Source organism: Ambystoma mexicanum, chromosome 1q (genome assembly GCF_040938575.1).
Source record: "Ambystoma mexicanum isolate Mex_15411 chromosome 1q, UKY_AmexF1_1, whole genome shotgun sequence".
NCBI classification, from domain to species: domain Eukaryota; kingdom Metazoa; phylum Chordata; class Amphibia; order Caudata; family Ambystomatidae; genus Ambystoma; species Ambystoma mexicanum.
The window spans coordinates 221616707-221627702 of NC_090922.1; positions in this window are offsets into that span (position 1 = coordinate 221616707).

The window sequence follows — 10996 nt, forward strand, 5'->3', positions numbered from 1 at the left end:
GGTGACCCCAGATTTCTCCGGAAGAGCACCAAACCCTCTTTCTCAGCCTCTCAAGAACCAAGCATGGAGATTGTGTGTTGAGGTGGGAACAAAGAATGTGCCTCCCTCCCCTGACTGAGACAGCAGGTCTGCCTCAGGAGGCCTTGAGGGCAGCCTGCCATGTTCAGGAGTTCTGGGTACCACGTTCTCTGTGCCCAATACATGGTCTGGAACCTGTATAACCTCCTCAGAACCTGCAAAACGATTTGAATCGGTGGGAATGTGTGCAGGAGTTCGAAGTTAAACTCCACTTGAAACGCATCCAGAGTGCCCGTCTCTGATATGATATATGACATTTATAACGCGCCTTTACACAAGTGTTTCAAGGTGCGATGTGGGGTAGGGGGGGGCAGAGGGAAGACAGACAACGATCCTACTAGTCCTAGTGTCATTCAGATCGCAAAAGTGCAGGGGAAGGAGGAAGGGGAAAAGTGCAGGGTGGGTGGTGGGGACAGTGCAGTACATGGGATAAATAGAATAAATAAAACAATAAGAGAAGAATGGCCAGCTCGTGGCAAGTGCAAGAGTAAGTGCAGACATCAGGTGTCAAGTGCTGGCAGGGCACTCTAGGGATACGGACTCTGAAACACTTTTGTACGAGCGCGATAGAAATAAAAAATCAATCAATACAGAAAACAGTCCCCAAGTGCGGGGGTTGCCATGGAGGCAGTGCAGGTGTGCAACTGGAGGGGGTGGGGACCTAGGCCCGAGATCAGAGGGTGGCAGGTTAACCAGTGCATTTTCAGCCAGGAGTTCAGCAGGAAAGTGGAGGGGAGAATGCAGAAGCAAAGAGGAAGGTTTTGAGGTGTTTCTGGAACCGGAGATGGTTGTCGTCAAGTTTCAGGGAGGCTGTTCCAGAGAGAGGCTCCAGCCGAAGAAAGATCTAACACCAACTCGTTGCTTGGATAAGCGACTGACCCTGAGGGAGTTGGAGGCGGATGAGCAAAGAGCTCGAGAAGGAAGATAGTTAGGAAGAGAGAACTGAAGGTATTGAGGCCCGAGGCCCCAGAAGGCCTTGTGGACAATGCAGAGGAACTTCCATGGAGCAGATATGTTTGCACTTCCTTTTGGAGCTCGTAGGAAAAGTCAAAGATTTCCACAAGAATCTCCGGTCACTCTTGACTGAACTCTGCCTGTTTAGAGCACTCTACAGCACATTCTCCTTTACAGCAAAATGGGCAGCCCACAAGGCGATCTGGTTCTCCAACACCCAGAACAATAGCTGCATCAATTCCTTTGTGAAGGGTAACCAACCACGTACCTCTAGAGGTAATACATGGCCATCCTGTTGTCTGACACTTTCCTTAAGGGAAGCTAGAAAGGCGGTCAGAGCAAGTCTGATTGCCTGCCACTCCCACAGGTTGATGTGTAAGCTGGACTCAGCCAAGGATCAAATCAGTTTGCCCCAAAATCACTCAAGTGAGCATCAAGTCCTTCAGGGAACTGTCAGTGACTATGGTTTCCACCGGCCATGGGTGTCAGAACAGTTACCCTGCCTTCAAGTTCTCTGTCTGGGACCACTAGGATAGGGCCTGGTCACTCGAGCAGACTCACAGTTGGTCTTCCATGTTCCCCCACAATATTGGGACAGTAACAACCCACTGAAGAGTTCTCAGTAGAAGATGGGCCTGAGGCACTCAGAAGCTGCAGGAAGCCAAGCCCAGAAGGTGTAGAAAGTTTAGAAAGGACAGTAACTCTCAGCTCTGAAATCATTTGAACAGCTGCAAAATATTCTGTAACATGTCTTCAAGGGGGAAAGCCCACTCTGAAAGAGAATACAAAAAGGCTCAGATAAAATGAAGCCTGGCAAGGTGTTACTTTGGACTTCTTGTAGCGGAGGGAAGAGCTCAAGCTGTGAAGGAGGCAGCATGTGTGGTGTATATGGGAAACCGCTTGGTTTGGATATCTGGCCTTGAAGAGCAAGTCTATGAGATAGATTAATATTCTCCCTCCTGAGCTTGGCGACCAGCACCAACATCAACTTATTGAAGACCTGTGGAGTAGAGGTGAGCCTGAAAGGGAGTACTATAAACTGATAATTGGGCCTCAACAATCACAAACCTCAGAAACATCTTTTGCTTTCCATGGAAATGGACATGGAGGTAAGCATCCTGAAAGTCTAGGGACACCAAGCAATCCTGTATGTCCGGGGCAAGTAGAAACTGGACATACATCTTGAAGTTGTGCCGTCTCAGACGCTTGTTGAGGAGCCTTCTGTCCAAGATGGGTTGTAAGCTGCCATCTTTGATTGGTACCAAAATGTCGGTCTACCTTCCACGCTTCCCGTTGTGTACCAGTTTCATCACTGCCTTCTATAGCAGGATCTGAACCTCCTGGAAAAGGGTGTGTCTGGGTAGGACACCCTCCCGATATGTGGGTGACTGGCAGACAATACCAGGAATTAAACACCTGGAGAACCCACGCATCCAAAGTAATGCCTTGTCAAGCATCCAAGAACCCAGATGTCTTCCCACCCCCCCAGATCCGTATCCTGCGGTACAGTCAAAGAGGCTTCTGAGAGGAGGTGCAGGCTGTTGCTGAAGGATTCAGAGGCTGAGACTTCCGTTCATTTCTCCCTCTTCCCAGTCTTGTGAACCATTTCTGGACTCCTATTGCTCCTGAAAAGTGGGTTTAACCTTTTTGTGCAAACTGTTGGAAAGACCTTAAACCATGGCCTCTAGAAAAAGCACATGCAGAGGAAATAAACAAAAGACCTGTCTGCGGTTGTACTGCCAACCCTAAAGATTAAGCAATAGCCTTGGACTCCTTGAACCGCTCTAAGATTGGTCTGCTTTTGATCCAAATAACTGAACTCCATCAAAAGGAATGTCAAGTAACTTTGCCTGTGCATCAGTCGCAAAACCCAAAGTTCTTATCCATGCATGGCTTCAAATTACTGTGGCCATACCCGTTGCTCTGCGTATACAGTCACCTATGTCCAGACCTGTTAAAGGATGGCAAAGCAGATAGCATGCCAGCCCTAGTTTCCTGAATCCATCCCAAATTTCTTCTCCTGGTAGATTTGCTGCCTCTGAAGCGACCTTCCAAAAGGCAACGTGGGTATTTGGCCAATGCATACAAGGCATTTATGACCTTGAAGGCCACACTGCCAGCCCACAATGCTGAACAAGAAATTTGCCATCGAGACGTGAACAGGTCGGCATCCACTGGACTGAAAAGGAGAACAGTTTTACATTGAAGCCTCTAAGACGTCTGTAAGATCATATTGTCGGATTTGTCTCAAAGGGGCTCCGAGCATCAAGCCATCAGCGATCTTCTGAATCGTCAGCAGAAAAGCTGCATTCGGGTGATCATATGGGGAAGCCTCTGAGATATGCCGAGGTCTGGAGCAAAGTTAATGAGGTCTGGTTCCTTTAGAATGGGGTTACTCACTGAGTCATGGGGCAGAGTCTCGCCAATAGAACGTCTGGTCCCCAGGTATTGAGGCCAAATGAGACTGGGTCGCCCTCTTCATATATGGTTCTGCATGGTCTGAAAGTATTATGCGTGCCGGCTCAAATATAAAGACCGTGAGATGAACCTCCTTGTCTCAACTGAGCTAGTTCAAAACGTTCCATTATCATTGTCTTCATTGTCTCCATTTTCTGCATAGTCCTTAAGCGCAATTTTCCAGTCCCAGTCTTCAAGCATACAATGTCACTCTTGGGTATCCCGCTGGCATGTAAAGGGGCAGTGGGATGTTCTAATGCTGCAGACATCTACATCGACACTGCCAAGAAAATCTCCAGCATTTGGAACCTAAACCTTTTCCAGAACTTGGTGGATGAAGGCGCCAGGCACATCACCTTCTTCAGAAAGTCTGAAGACTAATCATCAATCTCGTCTCTGCGGGATCCGTTTTTTAAATTCCCATGTGTGATGAGGAGGAATGTCTCGATCTGCTTCTGGAGTAGGAGCATTTGTGATGTTTGTGTTTTTCGTCCCCCTGCCTTGTTCCGAGAAGGGTCCTCTTCTGGTACAGGGAGATCAGAGGCCCTCCCTTCCAATTAATAGCTTTTGACGGGGGTTCTCTCGATTTTGCCAGGTAGCCCACTAAAAGCATGGCCGCTCATTTCCTGAGCAACTTGGGGTTCACCATCTGACGGGAACCAAACTCCGAAACGTCAGGATTCATCTCCAGAAACAGGACATCTTCGACATGCAATCCCTGCAAGGTTTGAACCCCAAAGCTTATAATATCTACATTGTGTGCCGCAGATACACATTTCTGAGCAGGAAAAGATGTTCCAAAGCATTGTGCAGAGCATGCGTAAAAAAGGAACCGAGGTCATGGGTGTCTTGTGTTTTATTTGTACTGGAGGTGCTGTCCCTTCCAGAGTCCAGGAATGGACCAGCAGAAAAGGTAATGTTACAGGACACCCCCTGCAGGCGTACGAAGGTTTATGGATGACAGCTGCGCCTGCAAATGAATATGACAAGATTAGGAATACTAGGGAAGATACAATCCATTAGAAGGAAAAATTACTTACCAGAAATGTTATTTCAATGGATTCTTCTCCCGCAGATGCCTCATCAGATATCCATTCCAGCGGCAGCTGCTTGGAAACATTGTCGACGGAGCATAGTACGACTCTACCATTGACTCCTCTTGACTCGATCGGGTCACTCGTTGGTTCCGTACATGACGTTGGGTGCCATATATACTAAATCACTATGCCATACCTCAGTTCCACACCTTTGACCCCCACTCCCTGCCCGTGCTCAACAGGCGCAGAGGAAGAATACATATGATTCGGGCTGAAAAAAGCCCCCAAACCTTTTTTCCTTTTTTGAGGAACCGAACTGTACTGAAAGCCACTGACTGACAGGACTAGAACAGCAATGCATCAAACTGTGCCTAACACATAATTATTCATAATCTCGCCCCATTAGAAAAGAACAACCAAAAAGACTGCAGACCACTTTCATAGCGGGGTTAGATTGGAGGGTGATGAGGAATCTGCGGGAGAAGAGTCAATTGAAAGAACAATATGGTTAAGTAATTTCTCCTTCAATGGATTGCACTCTCCCACAGATTCCTCAGCAGCTAGACTCCTAAAGCAGTGCGTAGGTGTGATGAAAGCACTCAGACAAGGAAGCTCTGCAAAACCCTTCTGCCGAATGGAGCTTCCAAAGCACATGCTACATCCAGGCAGTAATTCTTGGTTAACTGGCAGAGCAACGACCATGTCGCTGGATGGCATATTTCTTTTACTGGTAGACCATCTGCAATGCAGATGATGCTGCCATATACCACCTGTGGAATGTGCCCTAATGCCTGGTGGCAGATCTTTACCTGCTTTCTGATAACACTATGCAATGCCAGACCGTTCCTGGACAAGGGGAAGGTCATACAGTTGGTCACCACACCTAAATTCTGCTGTCCTAGCCACAAACGCGGAGTGCCCCTTAGGTTCCAGCCTGTGCAGCCTCATCTTCAGAATGATGAGGATAAAACACTAGAAAATCAATGCTCTGGAACACGTGCAATTCAGAGAACAGTTAGGTTAGGAATTTAGGCCGAACCTTGAGTGAAGCGCTCTCCTTTTAATAATTGTTCATTTATAACACGCTTAATACCTGGAGTGGTTTCTAAGTGCAGGATCGGGATTCGGACCTGTGCTGCGCTGTCTTGCTTCCAAAACAAACGCGTTGCCCCTGAGCTATACTTCCTCTGCCTTGAAGAATTGTAGGAAAGGCGGCTTGCAGGTTAAGGCCTGCAGCTCGCTTCCACGTCTTGCTGACATGATTGACGCCAGGAAAGCTGTTTTCACGGCAAGTAGTCTGTAAGAATATAAATGCATAGGCTCAAACAGAGCCGTCATCAAGAATACGTTTAGGTCCCAGGCTGGAACAAAACACGGGATAGGCAGAAACCTATTTACAAAGCACTTCAGAAATTGTCTTATAACCAGAATCATGAAGAAGGATCCTTGATCCGGAAAACTCTTTAGAACAGTCAAAGCCGCCGAGTAGCCTTTGACTGTACCTATCTGAAGGCCCGAAGAGGCCGGTGACAGAAGGAATCCCATCAGTGTAGTGGTGGGACAAGCAATAGGGTCTATGCTGCGTTTTCTGCACCATGCCTTGAATCTTCTACATCTATAGAGATCTCGCTGATGATCTGCATGCAGCCAGTAGCACCTCAAGTACCTCTTCCAAGAGTCCCCGTCAGATCTCTCAAGAGCCACGCATGGAGGTCGAGAGATTTTGGGTTCAGGTGTAGTACCTAGACCGTCCCATTGGGGTAGGTCGTCCAACCGTCAAGGCAGCCGGAGAGGTAGGCAGATGGTCCATTTCAGGAGTTTCAAGTGTGAGCCTGCTCTGCCTGCTCAAAGCATTCACCAGCCCGTTCACCCGTCCTGCGAAATGGACAGCTGAAGAGGAGAACTGGTTCTCTAGCAACCACAGCCATAGTTGCAGTGCCTCCCTCCTTGCATAGAGGCAGAGACCGAACACCCCCGTTTGTTGAGGTGATGCATGGCCACTGTGTTGTCCGTCAGAACAAATGTGTTTCCGCTTGAGGGAGGGCGCACAGGCTTACCAAGACTAACCTGATCACCCACAACTCCAGCCTGTTGATATGCCACCAGCATTCCATTAGTGACCAAAGGCCACTCACCTATAGGTCCCTGTGTTAGACCAGAACAGCAACCCTATAATCGAATGATATGTATAATATGTTGGCCAGAAGCCAATCACGTGACAAACATCTCAATCCTAGAATCGTCAATGTAACCAAAGGGCGTCCATTTTGTGAAATGTTGGCCATTTGCTTTTTTCTTTTCTGTCAAAACGCTTTGCAAATGTATTCTATGTTTTAAACTCGCACACCGTGCGAGGCCACGCTTGAACGCTGAAATACTAACACAGACAGGAATGTCAAACTGTGCAGAAATACACTGTTTTTCTCTCTTACTAAGTCCTTGAAGTCAAGCAGAAGCTGCATCTAATCAGTAGTCCAGGTGCTAGGTCGTCCTGCAAGCGCTGTTGTAAAAGGCAGTTAAACATGAATTATATTCCCCTAGCGGTGCTCCATCGTGGAGAATGGTATTTTCTGCTTCAGAACTATCTGACCCTTAGCTCATGAGCCGAAACACACAGATAACGTAGTAAGGAATGCTTCCCTGCTAAGAACACAATATCTTTGCCGAGCCAGAGCTCCATGTTCCTCATAACAGAAAGCGGTCTCTGCTGCCATTGCTAAAATAACTATATTTAGGCTGAATGAAGACTTGTCATAACGTGTCATAATTGTCAATCACTGAACCCGAGCCTGTATGACATGTATGAGGGCGGGTTGAATTGCTTTAGCAAAGGATATGTCTAATGTATATATATTGCTGCTTGAGCGCTGTTCGCGCTCTCTCGCATCTCACATGTTTGGGAACACACGTCGTGAGGTGGTGAGACCCACCCAAGAATACTTTGAAATAAACCAGACTTGTTTGGAAAACGAACCTTGCGTCTGACGTGTCACTTTAGTATATGGTTATTGTGCCTTCGTTTCCATATGCGGTCTTTATGGCCTAGCACCTGCAGTGAGCGCCCCAACCTTTTAAAGACTCATCTGTGACCACCTGAGCTTGGGGCCACAGAGGTCAAAAGGGTTCCCAAGTTATGTTCTCTCTGCTGGTCCTCGAAAATAGGTCACCGATGTCAACACCTTGAGAATTTTCTTCATGACATCGAAGAAAGGGGACCATTGATCCCTCAACAGCCACTGCAGAGATTACATGTGCAGTTGGGCCTCTGGCACCAGAGAAATGCAGGCAGCCATGACACCTAATAGGCGGAGGAAGGAAGCCACTCGTAGACTATCATGGCTCTGGGAAAGCTTGACCATCTGCCAGACACTGGTGACTCTTTATTCAGGGGAAAAAGCTTTGCTCACCAGTGTATACAGGACTGCTCACACCAACGCAGTTTATCGGATGTGGGACTTCTGGAAATTTAGGGAGAAACCAAAACTGAAGCAGCAAGCAGGTTTCCTCGAGCTGCGTCGATACCTGCTCTGGGGATCTTCCTCGGACCAGCCATTCATCCAGCTATGGGAATACGTAAAGCCTGGATCTCCTGAAGTGCGCCACCACCACTGCCATCAGCTTGGTGAAGACCATGGGTGGAGAGGTTAAGCCAAAGGGGAGCACCTTGAATTGATAAGGGTCTCTGATGACGAATCTCAAAAAAACCTCTGGGCTTCTGATGCACTGGCACATGAAATAAGTGCCCTGAAGATTCAGTGACACCAACCAGTCCTGAAGCTGCAGAGCCTGGAGAATTTCTTTTAATGTCACCATCCTGAATTTGACTTTCCACAGGAACTTGTTCAAGGCCCTGAGGTGGTCCTTTCTTGGGTACCAGGAAACAACATGAATATCATCCCAATTCTCTTTGTTCAGGTGGCACCAATCCCACAGCACCCATCAATAACAGGGCTCTCAGTTCTTACTGACGCTTCTTTTCCGGTTGTTGCTGAGGAGGGGGAGTGGCCGGTCTCGCAGTTTGCTTAAAAATAGTACAGTTAGACGAGCTGCATTACCCAGGCGCTGGAGGTCCTCTCCTTCCACCGAAGCAAGTGCTTGAAAATTCTGAGGAGGGCTCAAAGGGGCTTAGTGTGCACCAACGCCCCTGCTGCTGCTGTCTGCCAGAGGCCCCTATCCCCCGTCCGTGACACAAACACCCCTGCCTTTGCCTGGCTTGCTAGAACTGCGCCCTCTATCCAAACTGAATGTACCACCTGTAACCTCTTCCCCTAGAGGAGAAGAGGAAAGATTGCTTTGCAGGTTGCTTGACAGCTAAGCCTAGTGACTTTGCAGCCAATTTACAGCTTGATTCATGGAATTATTTGCATGAAAAATGGAGATTTGCGTGCCTTTTTGCCTGAAAATCCCCATACTTCAAACAGGGATCTTCGGGCAGAAAGGGGCGCAAATCTGTGTTTTTCACGCAAATAATTCCATGAATCAGGCTGTTAAGAGTCCTTGAATTTCTCCAAGGATTCCTCGGCCTTCAGGCCGAACAGGTGCTCACTGAGGACATCCCGATAGCACGGCCTATGCAATCTGCAGTGTCCAGGCTCGACTGCAGTGCTTGGCATGCCACCTCTTTGCCATCAACGATCCAAAAGGAACCTATCCTTCATCTCACCAGCTGGGATGTACTCCGCTGCTCTCAATAAGATTCTCCACAGTCTGTGGGAGTACTTAGCAAATGCACATGATGCATTGACTGACTTTAAGGCCATGCTGCCCGAGGCGAAGATCTTATATTCCATATCTGTAGACAGGTTAGAGATAGACGTGGCTGGTCTGGAACTTACTGTAGCAGCTTGTACCACTAGAACTCCGGGCATGGGGTGGGAAGATAGGAGAGGAATAAACCCCCCCAACCCCCCGCCGGCTTGTATGTTTTGGTAAGCTCGGTATCCACAGCACTAGTGGAGCAAGGTCTCAGCCAGATGTTGAAATGGGGTCTGTCATGGCCATATTAAAAAGGCAGTGCCTTTCCTTTTGCGGAGCCTTATCTAGGATGTCTGTGAGATCATAGGCCGATAGGGGTTTTGCTGGAGCGGCCAAACCGCAAGGCCTCAACCACCCTTTCCACAGTTCTTCACTATTGCACATTAGGGTGACTGTAACAAACTGCTGCATGTCTAGATCAGGAGACTCATCTGACCCACTGGCGTTGTGTAGCCCTTCAGCCATGTCAACAGAATACACCTTATAGGCTTAAACCAAAAGGCACTTGGTCCCCTTCCTCATCGAAAATGGACTACATTGCGTAGAAAAACATTTAGGATTCAGGGATAAAGGAACCATGGACTGTTGCGTCGATGGCATTGTTCTCACCAGGCCTAACGGCAACAGTAACTCCAGGCTCTTCAGCGCTAGGGGCGGTGTTGCCAGTTGTCCTAGTAGAGCACGGGGCATATGACCAGAATTGGCTACCTTGGCACCATAAGCTCCAGGCGCAACTGCTGCCGTGGAGGCCTGCACCGTCAAGACTGAAGTCATACCTGCTGTGGCCGTCAAACATTCGGAGCATTTGCTCCTTCAATGCCTCCAACTCTTCCTTCAACATGTCCAGAGTGGGGCAGACCTTACTACAATCCTGCCAACGAATCAGAGTTGTGCCTACATCAATAATATCGCTTTCTTATTGGTTAAAGAGGAGTATGAATGGCTTCCGGAGGGCTAACATTTTGTTGCTTTTTTAGGATGCCCATCCTTTTCCGGTGTGTCGCCTCAGCCGCTTGTCACGATGACCTGATGGTTGAATGAGCAGGGGATGACGGAGGCCGTCAGAGCGCTTATTTAGCTCAGTGCTCCCTAAGGGATTTGGGATTCATTTGTTCTCACGAGCCGCACTCCTCAACATCTTGATCATTACTGAGACACCACATACAGATGCCATGCAAGTCGATGATCGACATCTTGGAGCTGCAGTCTTGACAATGCTTGAACCCTGACACCCTAGAAGCCGACATATTTATGAAAGTATCAAATTTTGACAATTTGTTGGATTGAAATGTTTCAATCACGAGAAGGTTCTGAATAGCAGCATGCCGAGCACGTGGGAGAAGGAACTGAGGTACGGGGGGCTAAGTGACTTAGTATATATGGAGGCCGATGTATCTGGAACAGATTAGTGGTAAGGGGTCGAGGTAGAGTTGTACTATGCACCCTGCCAAAAATGTTTGAGCAGCTGATGCTGGAATGGATATCTGCCGAGGAATCTGCAGGAGGCTGCAATCCATCGAAATCATCCTTCTGTTTTTTCGATAGTGCTGACAGCAGCATCATGTGTTCCTCTTCCGACGAGAACTCAAGGAGATCCTTTTGTTGGAGAGTTTGGGCTAAGCTTCAGCTTAAGGTTTCTGTAGATACTCTTTTGGTGTTGAATTTACTTTGTGGTCTGGCATGATTTGGACATGCAAGGCCCTCCACTTCACGAG